Source organism: Heptranchias perlo, chromosome 13, assembly GCF_035084215.1.
Source record: "Heptranchias perlo isolate sHepPer1 chromosome 13, sHepPer1.hap1, whole genome shotgun sequence".
Lineage (NCBI taxonomy): Eukaryota > Metazoa > Chordata > Chondrichthyes > Hexanchiformes > Hexanchidae > Heptranchias > Heptranchias perlo.
In genome coordinates this window covers 60410373-60427698 of record NC_090337.1, presented here as the reverse complement: position 1 = coordinate 60427698, position 17326 = coordinate 60410373, and the positions used below count along the sequence as shown (strand labels likewise).

General features: G+C 51.8%; 1 pseudogene; it reads right to left on the bottom strand.

Annotated features, from left to right (window-relative positions):
• Nucleotides 1-17326, bottom strand: part of LOC137331156 (alpha-1,4-N-acetylglucosaminyltransferase-like) — a 66023-nt pseudogene that overhangs the window by 17227 nt on the left and 31470 nt on the right.

Genomic DNA, 17326 nt, shown 5'->3' with positions numbered 1-17326 from the left:
TTCGTGCCCTGACCGGGTAGATGCTTTGGGCCGATGCCCCCTGGGTTTCGGTGCCCGTGAGGGCACCTCCACAGACTGCTCCTCCTGCACCTGTGCAGGGGCACACTCGGCCACCTGGAGAGGAGGCACCATTGCGGGTACTGGTTGAGAGGGGGGCAACGGGTGAGACGTGGGGGCACTTTGAGTAGCGTCCCCACTTCCATGTCCCCGTTCACCATCTTCCCTCTCATGGCCTCGGCCCACATCACCCCTTCCACCCTGCTGGACGGCAGTTTGGATGACCTGTGTGAGACCTTGCAAGGCCACCTCTAATGCATCTGACAGCCTGTTTATGACGGCAGAATGTTGCTCACCCTGAATCCGAACAGCCGTTGTCAGGGCCTGGATGGACTCAATGTTGAGCTGTGCGTGACGCTTGAGGGAGGCTAGCCTTTCCTCCACCGCAGACGTTCCCGCACCTACCCGCGACACTATGTCGCCGATACCCTCCTGTACTTGTGCCACCATTGCCCTCATGCAGGAGTTGGACTCCTCCATCACCTGCGCGATTGTGGAGAGTGCGCGTGGCACCTCTTCCAGTACCTCGGCAATGTGCTGGTGCCCCTCGACGACTCTCCTTTTGACTGGTGGCCCCCTGGGTTCAGCATCTGGGTCCGGCTGAGCAGAGCCTGGAGAAGAGTGCTCCCACCGACGCGGACCCTCCGCGGCTGCTCCTGCCACCAGTGTCTGCTCATGCTCACATGTGCACGGTGACTCACCATGTGCAATCCCAACTAATTGAGGAGGGGGACCCACCGAGGTGTGTGTATCTGCGCTGGTGGATGCTTGGCTCATATGTGACGATGGACCCTCAGAGACCGGCATGTCCTGTGAGGAATCGCCTTCCACAGACAAGGCGCTAGCAGACGGCCCTGCAAGAGAACAAAGGGCAATATCAGGCATGTGGACAAATGATGAGGTGCGGCAGATGCCAAGTGATGCTAAGATCATTCGCGATCATGAGTGCTGAGTGTCAGCTTTCCATTACCGGACGTTTCTGCAGCCTCAGCCTTGCCATCCGCCACGGACAGGCAATGCAGCGTGTGGCTGATCTCCAAGGCGTCCAGCTCTGCGTCCGTTAGAACCACCTCGTGTGGCGGGCCCCCTCCGGTGCGTGCCCTTTCCCGGGCATTCTTGCATCTCTTCTCCTGTCAAGGCAAAACACAGATGCGTGATTGAGTGATGATTGCATTGTGAGACGCTTCAAGCATTGGTGTGGGTGGGTTGAGCGTGTGGGAGATGGATGGCAGGATGCGTGTGCCACATGCCCATCCCATTGTATGTGGATTAGAGTGTGTGGTAGTCTTCGAATGGGGACAGGGACGGTGGGTACGTGCAGGCACGGTGAGGATGATAGTTGAGTGGCTGTGGAGATTGATGCGGGAGCGCTGTGGTGGCAGTGCAGAAGGGGTTGTGAGGTCTTTGAGGTGATGTGGAAGACGGAGTGTGGGAGAATGCGTTAGTGTACTCACTTTGCCGGACCTAGTGAGATCGTTGAATCTCTTCCGACACTGGATCCATGTTCTTGTGGTGTTGCCCCTGCTGCTCACCTCCACGGCCACCTCCGCCCATGCCTTCCTGGTGGCGGAGGCTGGGCACTTCCTTCCGTCGCTGGGGAACAATGTCTCCCTCCTCCTCCTTACCCCGTCCAGCAGCAGATGGAGTGAGTGGTCAGAAAATTGTGGGGCAGCCTTACCCCTGGGGTGCTCCATGGTCTGCTACTTCTTGTTTGCAGCAGGAGGAGCATTGGTGGACTGCCCCTTTAAATAGAGCTCCACCATCACTCAGACGTCACTGCGCATGCGCAGGCTGCCGGCGCGCAGCTGAGAAGCGGAAAACCCGTAACCACAGGTAAATGACTTCAATTATCCTGTGATCGTGCGGAGGACGCACTCAATTCACCGGGCGTTTTACCCACGCGCCCGATAGCCCCCCCGCCGAGAACCCGCAGGCCTGCTAACATCGGGCCCCATGTATTCTTATAGGGTTCATTACATCTCCCTAATATGATGCTATTACATCAGTGAGTCCTATTTATACCTAATGAATAGGTGAGAACATTTACCTAACACGTCACTACGTCAAATGACATTCCTATGTTCTTCCCTCAAACATGCCAGCACAATACCATCAATCCCTGTTTATTGTTCTTTCTGCACAAATAACCATGGCTGTCAGACACGACCTTCACTCTCTTATCTCTTCTTGGTGCATTCCATAGCGAGCTCTGTTCATGCCTTACATTCCCCTCTGAGACCCAGTCTATCTGGCACCATGCATGTTCGTTAACGTTCCTTCCTCATTTCTTCCCACAGTATTGAGTCCTAACTGTCACAGCACTGAGACTGATCTTTTCCTTATTAACCCCTACAACTACTACAGAATTAGTTTCATTTGTATACGTGTTTAAATGTCTATTCAAGGTTATCGTAGCATCGTGGTTATGTTACTGAACTGGTAATCCCAGTAAGCCTGGACTAATAAACCAAATGAGATATAAATTCAAATCCCACCATAGCAGCTGTGTTCAGTTAATTAAAATATTCAGTTTATTAAATAACATCTGGAATAAAAATCTAGGGCCCGATTTTAGCAGGCCTGCGGATTCTCGGCGGATGGGCTAGCGGGCGCGTGGGTTACGCGCCCGGTGAAATTAGTGGGTTGCCCGCGCGATCGTAGCAGGCAAACCACTAATTGGATCCACTTACCTGCTCCTCCAGGTTCCCCGCTGCTGATCTGCGCTTCGGGCGGGCTGCACATGCGCAGTAACATCTGTCAGCTGGAGGCGCTCTATTTAAAGGGGCAGTCCTCCACTGACAGATGCTGCAACCAATAGCAAATATGACTGCATGGAGCAGCCCAGGGGGAAGGCTGCTCCCAGTTTAATGATGCCTCACCCCAGGTATCAATAGATGTGGTGAGGAGGAGGGGGAGGACAGAGATCTTCCACCCGGCAGGCGGGTGGAAGCGGCCCGCCTCCGCCACCAGGAAGGCCTGGTTCGAGGTGGCAGAGGGGGTCACCTGCGCCATCAACATATCGCCCACCTGCATACAGTGCAGGAGGCGGTCCAATGACCTCAGTAAGTCAGCCACAGTGAGTACACGTAGTCTTTCCCCTACACTCCGTCTGCCACATCACTGCCCCCACCACACATCTCCTTCGGCACTGCCAACACTACTCTGTCACATCATCCCTCATACCCACTCAAACCCCATCCTCATCTTACCTGCACCTACCCACCTCGCCAGTACTCACCCCGCCACTACCACGCAACCCAATCCTCATACAATCTCATGGCTCTATCTCATACTCACCCTCTCGTGCATCTCTCTCACGGCCAGCCTCACTCAACCTGCCACCACCTGTGCTGCAGCCACAGGGCATGCATCACATATGTGCAGTAGGCAGCGTAAGGCAAACGTGTCGTGAGCATGAAGGGGATGCACAAGGGTGTTTGAGGGTTTGTCATGGTTGTTACTTATATTGAATTTCAGAACAACTCACATCACACATCATATTGGCACCACCACTGCCATGTCTTTGCGAATCCTGTCCGGTTTGTGCACTAATGCCCGCTCCTGGGTATCACTATGAGGACCCACCACTGTGTGCAGGTGGGCGATATGTTGATGGCGCAGGTGACCCCCCTCTGCCACCTCGAGCCAGGCCTTCCTGGTGGCGGAGGCGGGCCGCTTCCTCCCGCCCGCCAGGTGGAAGATCTCTGTCCTCCCCCTCCTCCTCACCCCATGCATTGATACCTGGGGTGAGGCATCAGTGGTGGGTCTTCATAGTGATACCCAGGAGCGGGAGGGCAGTGGTGACTTTGACAGCGACAGGTAGGAAGATGGTGCACGGGCCAGCCAGGAGCAGCTCGGCATGAAAGAGGCTGCAGATGTCCACGGCTACATGTCGAGTGACTCTGAGCCTCCGTGTGCACTGCTGCTCAGAGACGTCCAGGAGGCTGAGCCTCGGTCTGTGGAACCTGTGGCGAGGGTAGTGCCCTCTGCGACGCATCTCTCTCTGCGGTAGCCCTCCCTCCTGCCATACAGGTGAATGTGTCACAGCACTCTGTTGTGGAGCTCCACGTGTCAGAGGTGGACGGCGTGGATGGCGAGGCTGGTGAGGCTGGTGATGCTGTTCGCCCTCCGAGGAGGTCATGACTGCAGCTACGGCGGCCCCCATCCGCAAGATGTACATCTGAGTGGGTCCGCAAGGTATGTACATGTCTCCGGACCCCGGGTAAGTGTGCAGGTTGGTGACTTTGACCGTCAGGAGGAGGGTGGTGGAGGCCAAACTTTGTCCCAAGTGACAGAGTGACCTCCTGCAAATGGTTAAGGGTCTCCCCCCACAACCTGTCAAATGGACCTTTGCAGCTGCCACAGGCTGACAGCTGCAACACGTCCATTCGAGCTGGGAGTGTTTCCCCCAGTGTGGGAAACAGTCCCATGTTGTTCCAAAATCCCACATAGTCCCTTAATCAGGTCAGTTAATGACCTGGAATAGCTAACTAAATATTGTCAAGTGGCATCCCGCTGGCTTTAATTGCCTGCGGGATTCCCACCAGCGGGGGCTGCGCACGCACGCCGGCGCGTCAGCGGGGAACCCGGAAGTGGGCGGAATCGAGGCGGGATCCGGTCCCACTCCTGGATTTCCCGATTTTCGGGGCCCCCCCGCCGAGAACGCACCCGATAGCGGGTGGTAAAATCGAGCCCCCAGCATCAGTAACGGTGTCCATGGAACGAATGGATTTTTGTAAAAACCCATCCTGTTCCCTAATGTCCTTTCGGGACTGAAACCTGCCATCCTTACCCGTTCTGGCCTACATGTGACTCCAGACCGTCAGCGATGTGGTTAAATCTTAACTGTCCTCTGAAATGGCCGAGCAAGCCACTCAGTTGGAAAGAAGGTGGAACACCACCACCTTCTCAAGGACATTTAGGAATGGGCAATAAATGCTGGCCCTGCCAGCGACACCCACATCCCATGAATGAATAAAAAAAAATTCCAACTCATGTGCCTACTCTTACATCCCTCCCTGTCCCTTGTTCTGTTCCTTTATAAATGCTGTTCATTGCTAATGAGTCTGACCAAGTGTTTATACCTGAAATGTCAATGGATTTGTGTTTTCTTGACAAATTCTTCCTGACCTGCTGAGTACGTGCAGCATTTTCTGTGTTTATTTTGGACTTTGGTCGTCTGCGGTACTTTGTTCTTTTGTCGATATCAGAGCACATCGGGTAGGATGTCTGGGTGGGGTGTCAAAGGACTGGGAGAAATGTAAACATTAAAACAACTTCCTGTTTCAAAATGTTTTAGCAAAAAGCAAGAAAATAAATGAAACACCAACTCCGAACCTCAGAGCAGTAAAACTCCAGAATTACTAAATGCTCCCAAATCCCACTCCCTGATGCTCCCGAAGGATTCCACTGTCACCACATCTTCACTTTAATCAACAGCGTGTAAAGTGTTGGTGATTTCTTTCTCTCCACGAAGTTGACTGTGGAGAAAGATGCCAGCTGCTACACTAACTAACTGATCTTATTGTCAAGATATGCTCCACTCACAGGACAGTGACCCAGTTTATATATCTTTCCGAAGCATAGTTGCTTCTAGATGCTTAACAACATTAGTCTCATGATGCCATATGCCCCGAACATTTCCTCCCACCAGGGTGTTCATTGTTCCAGACACCTTTCTGATATCCATTCTATGGTGTTAACTGTTGTCCATTCCATGGGCACTATTTTAGCACCCGCGATTGGGTGCGTTCCTGGCGGGGGGGCTACGAGAATCGGGGATTCCCGGGGCGGGTCCGGAGCCCGGCTCCAACCCGCCCCATTTCCGGGTTCCCCACTGACGCGCTGACATGCGCGCGCAGCCCCCACATGTGGGACTCCTGCTGGCAATTAAAGCCGGCGGGATGCCACTTAAGGTATTTATTTTGGTATTTCAGGTCATTTACAGACCTGATTAACATGATATTTTAGGAGGGGTGGGATTTTACAAACAACTGGGACTGTTTCCCGTACTGGGGGAAACACTCCAAGTTCAAATGGACGTGTTGTAGCTGTCAGCCTGTGGCAGCTGCAAAGGTCCATTTGACAGGTGGTGGGGGGAGACCCTCACTCATTGCAGGAGGCCACTCTGTCACTTTGGACAAAGTTTGGCCTCCACCACCCTCCTCCTAACAACAAAATTCACCAACTTGCACACTTACCCCGGTGTCCAGACACATGTACCTACCTTGCGGACCCCCTCAGATGTACATCTTCTGGATGGGGGCCACTGTAGCTGCAGCCATGACCTCCTCGGAGGGTGAACAGCCTCACCGGCCAAGCCTTCTACCTCTGACACGTGGAGCTCCACAACACAGTGCTGTGACACATCCACCTGCACAGCAGGAGGGAGGGCAACCGCAGAGAGAGATGCGTCGCAGAGGGCACTACCCTCGCCACAGGGTCCACAGACCGAGGCTCAGCTTCCTGGACCTCTCTGAGCAGCAGTGCACACGGAGGCTCAGAGTCACTCGACGTGTAGTCGTGGACATCTGCAGCCTCCTTCATGCCGAGCTGCTCCCGGCTGGCCCGAGCACCATCTTCTTACCTGTCGCTGTCAAAGTCACCACTGCCCTCAACAACTTCTCCTCCGTATCCTTCCAGGGTGCCACCGGGGACATCGCCGATGTCTCTCAGTCGTCTGCACAAAAGAGGCCTGCAAATACACCTACACCCACTCTGCAGTGACACAATGGGTGGCATCAGGTGTGGGTCTTCATTGTGATCCTCAGGAAAGGGCATTATTGCACAAACCAGACCAGATTCGCAAAGACGTGACAGTAGCGGTGCCAATATAATATGTAATGTGAGTTGCTCAGAAATTAAATGCAAGTAAATACCATGACAAACCCTCAAACACCCTTGTGCATCCCCTTCATGCTCACGACACGTTTGTCTTACGCTGCCTAACGCACATATGTGATGCATGACCTGTGACTGCAGCACAGGTAGTGGCAGGTTGAGTGAGGCTGACCGTGAAAGAGATGCATGAGAGGGTGAGTATGAGATAGAGCCATGAGATTGTATGAGGATTGGGTTGAGTGGTAGTGGCGGGATGAGTACTGGCGAGGTGAGTCAGTGCAGGTAAGATTAGGATGAGGTTTGAGTGGGTATGAGGGGGTGATGTGACAGAGTAGTGTTGGCAGTGTAGAAGGAGATGTGGGGTGGGGGCGGTGATGTGGCAGACGGAGTGTAGGGGAATGAGTAAGTGTACTCACTTTGGCTGACCTGCTTTGGTCATTGCAGCGCCTCCTGCACTGTATGCAAATGCGCGATATGTTGGTGGTGCAGATGACCTCCTCTGCCACTTCGAGCCAGGCCTTCTTGGTGGCAGAGGCAGTCCGCTTCCTCCCGCCCGCCGGGGGGAAGATCTCTGTCCTCCCCCTCCTCCTCACCCCATCCAATGATACCTGGAGTGAGGCATCATTAAACTTGGGAGCAGCCTTCCCCCTGGGCTGCTCCATGCTGTAATTTTTCCTATTTCTTGCAGCATCAGTCAGTGGAGGACTGCCCCTTTAAATAGAGCTGCTCCAGCTGACAGACCTTACTGCGCATGCGCAGCCCGCCCGCCGCGCAGATCAGCAGTGGGGAACCCGGAACAAGAGGTAAGTGGATCCAATCAGCCTGCGATTGCGCGCGGGGCAGACTGATTTCACCGGGAACCTTACCCACGTGAACAATCGCCCCCCACTGCCGCGAAACCACCGCCCTGGTAATATCAGGCCCTGTCCATCTGATGGGGGAGGGACATACTCTTATCTTTCTGTGTATTTCGATTGTTCGGGTGCAGACATTGAAGATGTCTCCTCCTGTATCTGCCAATCACGAAAGTTACCTAATTGAAAAAAGCTCCTGCAATTAACATCACAGGATTAGTCTGTGTCCAGGTCCTGAGTCTTTGATTATGCCTCGGGACGTTTTGTTATCTGTTTCTGACTATTTGATCTTCAATGTGTCTGTTCACAGTTTTATTGTCTTTGCAATATTCTTAATCACTTTGCCTGATGTCAGGCACATCATTTCCTGTGGAGTACTGGTTCCCTTTGTATTCTCACAGACACAAGGCTTCGCTTTTTAGCCCCGAACCTGAAGCATTGCAGGCTGGGATACATGACTATGACTTGGTCGAGAAATCGTATTTCTTCCATCTACCACAACAGAACCCCAAGAACATGCCTTAAAAACCCAAATTTGCTGCAGCTGGTCAACGAACGGTGCCCGCCGTTAGTTAGATTTGCACTTGCCCGTTTAATTTCCATGAGTCCTTGCACTGGAAGATGCTGGAAATGTGAGATGGAAACAGCGCGGTGCCCTCTACAGGGCATCTGGGATCTGTGTGAACAGGTCAAGCAATGGTCTATCTCCTTAACCAATCAGATTGAAAGATTGTGAAATGAATGAGTCTGAACCAGGAAGTGGAAGTTCGAACAGTGAATTCAATGTCACATCAGGCACAGAAAAAGAAATAAAGGGGGTGATTTTAAACCCCAAAAAACGGGTGGGTTGGCAGTGGGTGTGAGTTGAAAATGGTTGTTTTTTTGGCTCGCAATCGCAAAATTTTCAGACTTTGTATTCCCAGTGGGAAGCCTGTACTTTTACACACTGACATTAAACCCGGAAATAAAGCCGGGTTGCGGTCGTGACCCAAAAAACAACTATTTTCAACTCCCACCCGCCCCCAACCCACCCGTTCTTGGGGTTTAAAATCACCCCCAAAGAGAGAGAAAGAAAGGTTCGATTAAGAGAGAGAGAAAAGCGACAGAAAGGAAAAGCTTCTGTAATTTAATTTTTTCCTTAAATTCTGCAACAACAATTAAAAGCTGAAGGAAGAGACTCCACACCAGTAATAGTTAATTTTCAGTGCCAGAGTGGTTGGTCGGCAGTAATTAACACTTACCACGCCGTTAAAAAGGGTACTTAGACTGAAATGGATAAGCCCTAACTTACTTTGTCGAGGTTAGTCCATATCTACCGTGTAAATACAGCAACTTCACGCCATTCAATGCATTTCAATAGTGAGTCACACAGTGAGATACCGTTTTCACAAAGCTAACAGTGGAGCGGCGCATCTCAGGCAGCAACTTCCGGATTTTCACATTTCACTGTGCATCTGCCCTCGCCTGAAGTTGCTGTGCGATTTGTGCAGAAATAACTGAGAGCGTTGTTCGCCTCCCCCTTATTTTGACTGCAAATTCTGGGCCAATGTTTAAAGTAACTCGATCACAATAGAACCCCAACAACATGCCTTAAAAACACAACTTCAGAGTAAAGTTGCTCCAATCTGCAGTAAAGTAACATTTTTATTCACACACCACAGTTACTTGGTTTTTCAAACGCTGCATTTTTCAAACCAAGGTGACTTGGTGTCAAATCACTATTTGTCGTTTAATTTGGAGCAATTCCATCAATTTTTTTTATTTGAGCCGAGATTTCCCAGTCCCAAGAGAAAATATTCTGATCAGAGCCTGAAATTCCTGGTGTCCATTTCGACCAACGGAAGTGGGGCAGATTGGGCCTGGCATCCGCCTGTGACTAATGACCCAGACCCAGACCCAAATCACGGGGACACACTCATTGCAATAATTGGGGCAGGTGGCCCACATCTGTACAGGTGTATTAGAGATGTCTGTCAAGATAGCTGGCAGGAAAATCGGACGTCCTGTCCCGCTCTGATGGCAGGGGACAGAGGCCCAGCACGGGCCGAAGAGAAAATGTTGTAGACATTTTGAAAAGCTCCCAAGGGAGCAAATGGCCATTTTAGTGCTGTCTTGGAGCCTTTACTCGGTCGACAGTGGAACTCAGTCCAGCTCTCGGCTGGTGAGAATTCTGATGGGCCTAATGAAGATGTAACAGATGGAATTTCCATGTTCTTTCCCAAACTGTTCCCCCCCATATTGGGCAAACAGTCCACTTCATGTCCTCCCGGTCCCCAAAATTTCAAGTCGAAAGTGACTCTGAACTCTGAACTCTTCCCAGATTGAATTAAATCTCTGCATGGAGTTAGACAATACATCTGAAAGAGATAATCCATTAATGATCCACTTCCAGGAATTATTTTCTTTTTCTTATGAGAATTCATACAGTTCCAGGCATGTGCTCCATATATAGCTGAGAAGAAGCTCCTTCTCCAAGGGAACATCGTGATTTTTCCAGTTTGGAATGGGATTGGATAGAACCGCCTTGCGATCCATAAAGAGATAGCATTGCATTCTTTTCCAGTGAAGTCGGCCAATTTATTTGACTGGCACCATCGCTTCAGAACACGGGTTATCAGTTCAGGGCCTTGTTGACCCCAAATGTGTCCAACATAATGGGCCACAAAATTTTCCATGCAGTTGCGCATAAAAAGTATGGAGACCACACCTGGAATACTGCATACAGTTTTCGTCTCCATACTTAAGAAAAGACATATTTGCTCTCGAGGCAGTACAAAGAAGGTTCACTCGGTTAATCCCGGGGATGAGAGGGCGGACATATGAGGAGAGGTTGAGTAGATTGGGGCTCCACTCATTGGAGTTCAGAAGAATGAGAGGCGATCTTATGGAAACATATAAGATTGTGAAGGGGCTTGATCGGGTGGATGCGGTCAGGATGTTCCCAAGGATGGGTGAAATTAGAACTAGGGGGCATAATCTTAGAATAAGGGGCTGCTCTTTCAAAACTGAGATGAGGAGAAGCTTCTTCACTCAGAGGGTAGTAGGTCTGTGGAATTTGCTGCCCCAGGAAGCTGTGGAAGCTACATCATTAAATAAATTCAAAACAGAAATAGACAGTTTCCTAGAAGTAAAGGGAATTAGGGGTTACGGGGAGCGGGCAGGAAATTGGACATGAATTTAGATTTGAGGTTAGGATCAGATCAGCCATGATTTTATTGAATGGCGGAGCAGGCTCGAGGGGCCGACTGGCCTACTCCTGCTCCTATTTCTTATGTTCTTATGTTCTTTCATAAAATCCCGTTGCTCCATTACTGGCATAGTCTACAGGTTCTCCAAAGGTAAAATTGGCAAACGGCAAAAGCTTGGGAAGGAAAAACAGAAAGACAGAGTATTATTTAAATGTGATAGATTGGGGAATGTTGATGTACAAAGGGACCTGGGTGTCCTTGTACACCAGTCACTGAAGGCAAACATGCAGGTGCAACAAGCAGTTAGGAAGGCAAATGGTATGTTGGTCTTCATTGCAAGAGGATTTGAATATAGGAGCAGTTATACAGGGCCTTGGTGAGGCTACGCCTGGAGTATTGTGTGCAGTTTTGGTCTCCTTACCTAAGAAAGGATATACTTGCCATAGAGGGAGTGCGGCGAAGGTTCACCAGACTGTCCTTGGGATGGCAGGACTGTTGTATGAGGAGAGATTAGGTCGACTCAGCCTGTATTCACTCAAGTTTCGAAGAATGAGAGGGGATCTCATTGAAACATATAAAATTCAGACAGGGCTCGACAGACTGGATGCAGGGAGGATGTTTCCCCTGGCTGGGTGTCCAGAACGAGGGGTCACAGTCTCACGATATGGGGGAGGACATTTAGGACTGAGATGAGAAGAAATTTCTTCACTCAGAGGGTGGTGAACCTGTGGAATTCTTTACCACAGAAGGCTGTGGAGGCCAAGTCACTGAATATATTTATGAAGGAGCAAGATAGATTTCTAGACACAAAAGGCATCAAGGGGTATGGGGAGAGAGCGGGATTATGGTATTGAGATAGAGGATCAGCCATGATCATATTGAATGATGGAACGGCTCGAAGGGCCGAATGGCCTACTCCTGCTCCTATTTTCTATGTTTCTGTGTTTCTATGCCTCAATGATATAATGTCAGTATCCAGGGAGATGCCACCTTATTTCCACAGCAGTGCTAACCTGCAGTCATCAGCAAACACATGGATCCAAAATCTTTCCAAATCTGGATTTACCTGTGATATAATGGACAGAGTAAAATATAATCGATAATGTTCATTTTCACCATATTTAAAGTTATTTTTTCTCCAGTCTTTGTTGCCCCTCCTCAATCAAAAGACCATGGGCTTGATTTTACCACCCGCTATCGGGTGCGTTCTCGGCGGGGGGACCCCAAAAATCGGGGAATCCCGGAGCGGGACCGGATCCCGTCTCGAACCTGCCCACTTCCGGGTTCCCCACGGACGCGCCGGCGTGCGCGCGCAGACCCCGCAGGTGGGAATCCCGCAGGCAATTAAAGCCAGCGGGATGCCACTTGTAAGTATTTATCTTGATCGTTCAGGTCGTTCACAGGCCTGATTGAGCTGTTTTATTAGGAAGGGAGGGAATTTACCTTGAACTGAGACTGGGGGAAACTGGGGGAAACACTCTCACTTCAAACGGACGTGTTGCAGCCAGCAGCCTGTGGCAGCTGCCAAGGTGCATTCCACAGGTGGGGGTGGGGAGACCCTTCACCAACGCAGGAGGCCACTCCGTCACACAGGGCAACGCTTGCCCTCCACCACCCTCCTCCTAGCAAGAAGATTCACCGACGTGGAACCACAACCCCGGTGCGAGGACACACTTACCTACATTGCAGAACCCCTCAGACCTACACCTTCCAGATGGGGGCCGCCTTGACCTCCTCGGAGGACAAACAGCATCACCAGCCTCAGCAGCCTCGCAGGCCACGCCGTCCGCCTCGGACACGTGGAGCCCCACAACACGGTTCTGTGGGACATCCACCTGCACAGCAGGAGGGAGGGCAACCGCAGAGAGAGATGCGTCGCAGGAGGCACTACCCTCGGCACAGGGTCTACAGACCGAGGCTCAGCTTCCTGGACCTCTCTGAGGAGCAGTGCATACAGAGGCTCAGAGTCAGTCGCCAGGTAGTCGCCGACATCTGCAGCCTCCTTAATGACGAGCTGCTCCCGGATGGACCAAGCAGCATCTTCTTACCCGTCGCCGTCAAAGTCACCACTGCCCTCAACTTCTTCGCCTCCGGATCCTTCCAGGGTGCCACCGGGGACATCACCAGGGTCTGTCAGTCGTCTGCACACAAGTGAATAAGGCAGGTGAGAATCCCTACGTGGTCAGTTTTCAGTAAAATATTAAAATGCCTACGTGGCAAAGAAGCAGAATGCAAAATGGTTAGAAAGGGTTAATTGGTTAGCAACTGAGATTGGTACAGGTGGCCTGGCCTCCTGCTGGGCCATATGTTTGTGCAGTCAGCAGGTTTGCATGGTCTTAGCAATGTCGAGTCTTTGATGTGATTCAAGGACTGGTCTGAATGTCTCCATGTTTATGGCAGATCAATATCGGTAACGAGCTTAGCCAAAGTTGAAAGACATTCCAGGTTGGGAGATAAGGGACAGGGAAGAACATTCCAAGTTGGAAGGTGAGGAAGTATCCCCTTTGATGTCTAACAGCAACATGATCAGCACATGATTATCTATGATTGGCCGGAAATAATGTAACCTTGCATGGCAACCTGTGCCCGGCTTATGATTGGTGTTCCAACCCTATTGATTTGTATAAAAACGTGTGGATTTCTGTATGTTTCTTGATCTTGCTCTGCCAGCACAGAGGGACTCTATCAGGAGTCCAAATCAATGCTGCAGACTAAGAACCCTGCTATTAAAGTTGTGCTGAACTTTAAAGTGTATTCGACTTCAGTTTTTACTGAACCAGACTGAGGGGAAAGAATCCGGATCGTCACAGGTTACCGATTGGTTGTTCCACAGGGCCTCGCTCTACATCAACTTCGCCATGGATGACCGCAGCCAGATGGAGAGGGCGGTTGGATTCCATGCTGAGGCTGGCTTCCCACGGGTGCAGGGTGTAATCGATTGCACCCACAGAGCAATACGGGCACCTCCACATGAGCCAGGACTGTTCATCAACAGGAAGGGGTATCACTGCATGAACGCCCAGCTCATCTGTGACCACCGCCAGAGATTCCTACACATGTGCGCCAGATACCCTGGCAGCTGCCACGATGCCTTCGTCCTCAGGGAGTCCACCGTACTGCCCCTCTTCCACTCACCCAACACCGGCAACGGCTGGCTCCTCGGCGACAAGGGATATCCCCTGCACACGTAGCTTATGACACCTCTGAGGAACCCCATCACCGAGCCGCAGCATCGATATAATGACAGCCACATTGCTACCAGGTCTACAATTGAGCAGGCTATAGGGGTGCTCAAGATGCGCTTCAGGTGCCTTGATCGTTCTGGGGGAGCGCTCCAATACACGCCACTCTGAGTGGGACGAATTACAGTTGTCTGCTGTGCCCTGCACAAAATGGCACAACAGAGAGGGGTGCCGCTGGAGGAGGCCCCATGCACATCCGCCACCCATATTGAGGACGACGATGAGGAGGAGGAGGAGGAGGAGGAGCAAGAGGAGGAGGAAGGACCCATGGGCCGAACACCGGCTCACCTGGATGCTCGTCAGGCCAGGGAGGCACTCATATGTCAACGGTTCTCCTAACATCAGACTGTCTGAGGTGCCCAGACCTCATCACGTGCACAGAGGAGCGGCCATACCAGCCCCCTCCACAGAAGAGTGGTGCCATTACTCCTGCACCCACTGTAGTGTGACCCAATGGGTGGGACCAGGTGTTCGTCGTCATGATGAGCCCCACGAAAGGGACCTATTGCACAAGCCACTCAAGAATGGACAAGAGGTGGCAGTAGTGGTGAGAACAATTGTGTTTATTGTGTATGTGCAGTAAACGACTATAAATAAAAACATAACAAATTGTCATACACCCTGGTGCATTCCCTTTGTGTTCATAACAACCTAGACTTACGTTTGCGGGAACCCCTACATGGTGCTACCCCTGTGGCTCCAGCAGAGGTAGTGGCAGGTTGCTCTTGTTCGTGCCCTGACCGGGTGGATGCTTTGGGCCGACGCCCCCTGGGTTTCGGTGCCCGTGAGGGCACCTCCACAGACTGCTCCTCCTGCACCTGAGCAGGGGTAGACTTGGCCACCTGGAGAGGAGGCACCATTGCGGTTACTGGTTGAGAGGGGGGCAACAGGTGAGACGTGGGGGCACTTTGAGTCGCGTCCCCACTTCCATGTCCCCGTTCACCATCTTCCCTCTCATGGCCTAGGCCCACATCACTCCTTCCACCCTGCTGGACGGCAGTTTGGATGACCTGTGTGAGACCTTGCAAGGCCACCTCTAATGTATCTGTCAGCCTGTTTATGGCGGCAGAATGTTGCTCACTCTGAATCCGAACAGCCGTTGTCAGGGCCTGGATGGACTCAATGTTGAGCTGTGCGTGACGCTTGAGGGAGGCTAGCCTTTCCTCCACCGCAGACGTTCCCGCACCTACCAGCGACACTATGTCGCCGATACCCTCCTGTACTTGTGCCAGCATTGTCTTCATGCAGGAGATGGACTCCTCCATCACCTGCGCGATTGTGGAGAGTGCGCGTGGCACCTCTTCCAGTACCTCGGCAATGTGCTGGTGCCCCTCGAGGACTCTCCTTTTGACTGGTGGCCCCCTGGGTTCAGCATCTGGGTCCGGCTGAGCAGAGCCTGGAGAAGAGTGCTCCCACCGATGCGGACCCTCCGCGGCTGCCCCTGCCACCAGGGTCTGCTCATGCTCACATGTGCGCGGTGACTCACCATGTGCAATCCCAACTAATTGAGGAGGGGGACCCACCGAGGTGTGTGTATCTGCGCTGGTGGATGCTTGGCTCATATGTGACGATGGACCCTCAGAGACCGGCATGTCCTCTGAGGAATCACCCTCCACAGACAAGGCGCTCGCAGACGGCCCTGCAAGAGAACAAAGGGCAATAATAGGCATGTGGACAAATGGTGAGGTGCGGCAGATGCCAAGTGATGCTAAGATCATTCGCGATCATGAGTGCTGAGTGTCAGCTTTCCGTTACCGGACGTTTCTCCAGCCCCAGCCTTGCCATCCGCCACGGACAGGCAATGCAGCGTGTGGCTGATCTCCAAGGCGTCCAGCTCTGCATGCGTTAGAACCACCTCGTGTGGCGGGCCCCCTCTGGTGCGTGCCCTTTCCCGGACATTCTTGCATCTCTTCTCCTGTCAAGGCAAAACACAGATGCGTGATTGAGTGATGATTGCATTGTGAGACGCTTCAAGCATTGGTGTGGGTGGGTTGAGCGTGTCGGTGATGGATGGGAGGATGCGTGTGCCACATGCCCATCCCATTGTATGGGGATTGGGGTGTGTGGTAGTGTTCGAATGGGGAAACGGACGGTGGGTACGTGCAGGCACGGTGAGGATGATAGTTGAGTGGCTGTGTGGATTGATGCGGGAGCACTGTGGTGGCAGTGCAGAAGGGGTTGTGAGGTGTTTGAGGTGATGTGGAAGACGGAGTGTGGGAGAATGCGTTAGTGTACTCACTTTGCCGGACCTAGTGAGATCGTTGAATCTCTTCCGACACTGGATCCATGTTCTTGTGGTGTTGCCCCTGCTGCTCACCTCCGCGGCCACCTCCACCCATGCCTTCCTGGTGGCGGAGGCTGGGCACTTCCTTCCGTCGCTGGGGAACAACGTCTCCCTCCTCCTCCTTACCCCGTCCAGCAGCAGCTGGAGTGAGTCTTCAGAAAATCGTGGGGCAGCCTTACCCCTGGGGTGATCCATGGTGTGCTACTTCTTGTTTGCAGCAGGAGGAGCATTGGTGGACTGCCCCTTTAAATAGAGCTCCACCATCACTCAGACGTCACTGCGCATGCGCAGGCCGCCGGCGCGCAGCTGAGCAGCGGAAAACCCGTAACCACAGGTAAATGACTTCAATTATCCTGTGATCGTGCGGGGGACGCACTCATTTCACCGGGCGTGTTACCCACGCACCCGATAGCCCCCCAGCCGAGAACCCGCAGGCCTGCTAACATCGGCTCCCATTTCTCAGTCAATAAACCCAGTTTGCAGGGGCTCCAGGTATCTCCCCAAGTCATGCAATAACGAGGGTTGTAAGAGGGTTTGAATTGATTTGCTCCCCAATGGTCTCCTGCTGCATAATTATGGGTATAAATCTGTGCCTTTGCACTACATGGAACAACAGGTGATAACTAAAGTGTTTTGAAGGAATAACAAACCAGAAATATTCAAATGAAGAAAACCAGATATATTGAAAGCATTCGATCTTTTTAAACTTCAAAGATAGTGCAATTTCTGCAATATGGAAAAGTTAACACTGGTACTTCCAATTAACAATTGGCCTCTCACCAATGCTTTAAACTTGTTTCACACCAAAAAGGAGATTTTCATTTGCAAACTAAGTCTCATATCAAGCAAAACTTTATGCAT